General features: G+C 41.9%; 1 long non-coding RNA gene across 1 annotated transcript; it reads left to right on the top strand.

The window, feature by feature from the left end:
- Positions 1-151: 151 nt before the first annotated feature.
- Positions 152-5573, top strand: LOC140635065 (uncharacterized). The gene is made up of 2 exons (XR_012032419.1): positions 152-290; positions 3524-5573. It is a non-coding gene; the product is annotated as an uncharacterized lncRNA (long non-coding RNA).

Below are 5573 nucleotides of genomic sequence, written 5' to 3'. Positions count from 1 at the left end.
CGCCCTCTCCGCCGGGACCCTCGCTTCTGATAGGCTGCCCGCCCCGGTCTGGCCTCCTTTCCCCGCCCCCGGCGCGCCGCACTTCCGGCCGCTGCCTCCGGCCGGGTCTGTCCACGCCGCGGGCTTTGACTTGCGGCCGCGGTGGCCGGTGCCGGACGCAGCCGGCGGCGGGTGTGGCTTCCTCTGGCCGGACTGCGCCGTGTTCCCGCACCTCCTTCTCCTTCCTTCCCCACCTGCCTGCCCGAGACAGCATCTGGAGCTCGTTAAACCGAGGCTGCGTGTTACTCCGGGTATAACAACAAACAAACGAGGCTTCTTCCGTTCCTTCGTTGTTTTCGGGGCTAGTTCTGGACTGGGATGGTACGGGGGACAGAAAATAGCGGGAGCAGAGGGGTCCGATGTTGTTGTTACGGCAGTTTGCCGTTAGGAAGCGGGGCATAAAAAGTGAAAATTTGTAAAATGCGTTAAAGAACATTAAGCAAAAAATAGGACTGCCTAATAAAAGCTTTGATTGGTGTTTTGTAGATTCTCCTAAAGTGACCGGATAAAAACAGCTAGGCGTTACATTTCACTTACTATGTTCGTGCTTTGTTCAAAGTACTGTATTAGCTCTCAGTCCTCAAAATAATCACGAGAGGGGCACGTGGGCGGCTCCGGGGTTGAGCGCCTGCCTTTGGCTCAGGTCGTGATCGTGGGGTCCTGGGATCGAGTCCCGCACCAGACTCTCCTCGGTGAGCCTGCCTCCCTCCCTCTGCCTATGTCTCTGCCTCTCTCTGTGTCTCTTACGAGCAAATAAACCTTTAAAAAAAAAAAGTCACAAGAGGTGCATTCTATTTCTAGCATGATCTTGATTTTACCAATAATGAAACGTAGGCACACAGAACTGAAGCAACCTGCTGGAGGTCATATGGCTAAGGAGGGGCAAAGCTAATGCGTCGTGAACCCAGGCACCATGGGCTAGGGGACTGGCTCGATATGTCTACATGTTGACTATTAAGACGTTCCAGACAGAAACGCTCCATAACAATGTTCCTGCATTGCCAGTTCTGGGCCAGGACCCCTGACTGTCTATGCTTGAGATCCCTAGGATACCCACCTTGATGGTTTCCTTTAGCAAACAATTTTTGCCATTCCAGGGCAGGACAGGTTCTGAATCTTCCAGAAACTACAAATTAAAATAAGGCAAAACTATATGATAGAATACAGACTTATTCTTGGCAAAGGTTGCCCATATATATGAATGTATGTGAAAATCACATTCCCTCTTAAGGTTCAAAGGATTACAGTTGAGGTATAGAGGGGCAGCTAGGTGGCTCAGTTGGTTGTCTGCCTTTGGCGCAGGTCATGATTCCGAGATCCTGGGATGGAGCCCTGTGTTAGGCTCCCTGCTCAGTGAGGAGCCTGCTTCTTCCTCTGTACCCCCTCTCTTGCTCTCTCTCTCTCAAGTAAATAAATAAACAAAACCTTAAAAAAAGAAAAAGGACAGGAAGTCAAAAGTTGAACTAAGAATCTGGGTATTTGTTTTAGATCATTTATTCAACAAATTTTAATCGAGTGCTTTCTTTAGTTCCTAACATTGAAGTGACAAATATGAATAAAAATAGATGCCCATCCTCATGGACCTTGAAGTCGTAAGCACAGTATGATTAAGTGTTAAAGATGCTATGATAGAAGTATACGCAGGGCCCAGTGATGACATAAAGAAAGAGGTCAGATCTACTCAGATGTTCAGGAATGATTTCTTAGAATTATAGAATTATATGATCTAGCAATTCTACTCCTAGGTATATACCCAAGAGAACTGGAGGGAAGATAATGTTAATTTTGTGTACGTTAAACTTAAGTTGCCTGTGAAACATCCATCAAAATATATAAATACACATTTATTTGCCTATTTTCTTTTTACTCTGTGAGAGCAGGGACCATGTTTATTTTGTTCACTGTTGTGATAAAAGCCTAGTATGGTGCCTGACTTATAACAGGGACTCAATAAATATCTGAATGAATGAACTGAATGAATGGATGCAGTTGAAAATGACCAACGGCAACCTGGATTTGTGAGAAAAAGTATGGGCCAAGATTAGAAATCTGATCGTCATTCTCATAGCTACCATCTAGTGAATGCTTAGTATGTATTGAACTAAACACTTCAAGCATATCAGCTCATTTGTTGTTGTTGTTGTTGTTTTTTAAGATTTATTTGCTTATTTGAGAGAGAGAAACTGCAAAGGAGGCAGAGGGAGAGAGAGAGAGAGAATCTCCAGTAGACTCCCAGCTGAGTGTGGAGACCAACGCAGGGCTCAATCTCAGGAGCCTGAAATCATGACCTGAGCTGAAATCATGAGTCAGATGCTTACCTGACTGAGCCACCCAGGCACTGCATTAGCTCATTTGGTTCTTTTAAAAAAGATTTTATTTATTTATTCAAGAGAGAGGCAGGCTGCATGTGGGGAACCCGATGCGGGACTCGATCCTGGTACTCCAGGACCACACCCTGAGCCAAAGGCAGCCGCGCTCAAACACTGAGCCACCCAGGTGTCCCGGCTCATTTGGTTCTTAAAACAATTCTGAGAGATGTTGTTATCCCCATTCTACAGATTAGAAAACTGACACTTGGGGAGCCAGTGTCACACATGATGAATTATGTGGTTAATATTAGCTATGGGAAGAAATGAAAAAGGAGACAGCTTTTAGAAGGAATATAAGGAGTTAAAATGCAAGAGATTTTGATGCAGTTGGAGTGCATAAATTCAGTGGGAGAAATGCCCTAATGGAGCTGAAGAGTGAAGGGGTAGTGGACTTAACAGCAAGAGCTGGTGAAGATGTGGAGAACCTCCTACCTGGGTGGTAGGAATGTAAAATGGTGCCATTGCAGTGTAAAACAATTTGGCAATTCCTCAAAATATAAACATAGAATTATATGACCTAGCAATTCCACTTGTAGGTATAAGCCCAAGAGAATAGAAAACAAATACTTGTAACTGAATGTTCATGGAACTATTATTTACAATATCCAAAAGTTGGAAGCAATCCAAAATAAAATATAGTATAAATTAAAATAAAATAAAATAAAATAAAATATAAAATGGATAAATAAAATATAGTATATACACTCAATAGAATATTATTTGGCCATGAAAAGCTACTTTTATGGATTGAATCATGTCTCCCCAAATTCATATATTGAAATCTCAACCCCCAGTATCTCAGAATGTAACAGTATGTGGAGATAAGTTCTTAGAGAGGTGACTAAGTTAAAATAAAGACAGTAGGGTAGGGGCCCTAATCTGTTACGACTGGTATTTTTATAAGAAAAGAAAAACACATCTAGGGCACCTGGTCACAGAGAGACTCTTGTGTGAAGGGGCAGCAAGAGAGCAGCCATCTATAAACCAAGGAGAGCAGCCTTTTAAAGGAAACCAGCCCTATAATCACCTTACTTTGGATTTCTAGCCTCCAGAACAGTGAGAAAATAAATTTCTGTTGCTTAAGCCATATAGTCTGTGGTATTTTGTTATGGCAGCTCAAGAAAACTACTACAGGAATGAAGTACTGATACAAGCTACAATGTGGATGAACCTTGAAAACATCATGCTAAGTTAATGAACCCAGTGACAAAGGTACATATTGTATGATTTCATTTATACAAAAAAATCCAGGATAGGTAAATCCATAAAAGCCTAAAGAAAAAAAAAAAAAAACCTAAAGCAGATTGATGGTTTTCCAGAGGATGGGGTTGGGAGGGGGGCAGAAAATAAGAGTGACTGCTTAATAGTTTACTTTGGGGGTGATGAAAATTGGAAATTGATATAGGTGATACTTATACAACATTGTGAATCTCCTCAATACACTTAATACTACTGTATTGTACATTTAAAAATGGTTTTTAAATTTTTTTTTTTTTTATGATAGTCACACAGAGAGGGAGAGGCAGAGACACAGGCAGAGGGAGAAGCAGGCTCCATGCACCGGGAGCCCGACGTGGGATTCGATCCTGGGTCTCCAGGATTGCGCCCCGGGCCAAAGGCAGGCGCCAAACCGCTGCGCCACCCAGGGATCCCTCAAAATGGTTTTAAGATAGTGGGGTACCTGGGTGGCACAGTTGATTAAGCAACTGACTCTTGGTTTTGGTTTAGGGTCCTGAGATGGAGTCCTGTACTCAGCATGGAGTCTGCTTGAGATTCTCTCTCCCTCTCCCTCTGTCCCTTCCACTTGTGGTCTCTTTCTCTCTCAAATAAATAAGTAAATCTTAAAAAAATGGTTAAGATAGTGAATAATATTATGCATTTTTTACTGCAATTAAGATGAATTTGAATATACTAAGTGGATTTCTTTTCATGTAGTATGCTCAGGATTCATCCCTACTGTGTCTAAAGACACACTTCCTATTGTCAGTTGTGGGAAAAATGCTTCTTTCATGTTCTCTGTATTCTTTTTTGGAACTCCTATTAAATGTATATTAGACCATATCATCCTCAATGGCTCTCTTTTTTTTTTTTAAGGTTTTATTTTTAAGTAATTTCTATACCCAACATGGGGCTCAAACTTAAACCCTGAGATCAAGAGTTGCATGTCCCATTGACTGAGCCAGCCAGGTGCCCCAGGTTTGTGTGTGTATATATATATATATATATATATATATATATATATATATATATATATATTCAAAATCTTGTCATCTATAGTAGGATAGTTTTTTGTTTCTCTCTCTTTTTAGATTTATTTATCTATTTGAGAGAGAGAGCGAGAGTGTGTGCAAGACTGTGTGGGGGTCAGGGGCAGAGAGAAAGGGAGAGACAGTGTAAAGCAGTCTCTGCATTCTGTGTGGAGCCCTACTTGGGGCTGATCTCACAACTCTGAGATCATGACCTGAGCCAAAACCAAGAGTTGGATGCTTAACCAACTGGGCCACCCAGGCCCCTCTGTTTCTTCGGGGTTTTTGTTTATTTGTTTTTGCAATTGATCTTGCCTTTTCTTTTACTTTCTTGTCTTATTGCCTTGGCTAGAACTTACAATATTATGTAAAATAGAAGTAACAAGAATGGTCATCCTTGTCTTGTTTCTGATTCTTATGGAGGAAAGCCTTGTCTTTCACCACTAAGTATGATGCTAGCTGTGGGGTTTTCAAAGATGCTTTCTATCATATTGAGGAAATTCCCTCCAATTACAGAGAGAAAGAGAGAGAAGGCAGGGGGAGACACAGAGAGGGAGAGAGAGTCCTAAATAGGCTCCATGCCCAACTCGTAGCCCACCTCTGGGCTAGTGTGGGGCTGGATCCCACAACCTTGATATCATGACCTGAGTTGAAATCAAGAGTTGGTTGCTGAGCCACCCAGGCACCCAGCTTGTCTGCTTTTAAAGTGGGATTTAGGGTGTTTCCAAAAGTATGCTGCTGCTTTTGCGAACTTTTGAGAATTCTCCATGTTTGCTGTCAAAAAAAAAAAATCATTATTAAAAAGATTTGTTGGGGAGAACCCCCAAAGGTATTGTTCTATCTGAGACTCCCCTTTTTTAATTCAACATTTATTGAAGTCTTATGGATCCATTATCAAAAAATAAACTAATGACTATGA

Source organism: Canis lupus, chromosome 6, assembly GCF_048164855.1.
Source record: "Canis lupus baileyi chromosome 6, mCanLup2.hap1, whole genome shotgun sequence".
Taxonomy (NCBI): domain Eukaryota; kingdom Metazoa; phylum Chordata; class Mammalia; order Carnivora; family Canidae; genus Canis; species Canis lupus.
Note: the sequence above shows the minus strand (reverse complement) of the source record. Positions and strands in the feature narration are given on the sequence as shown.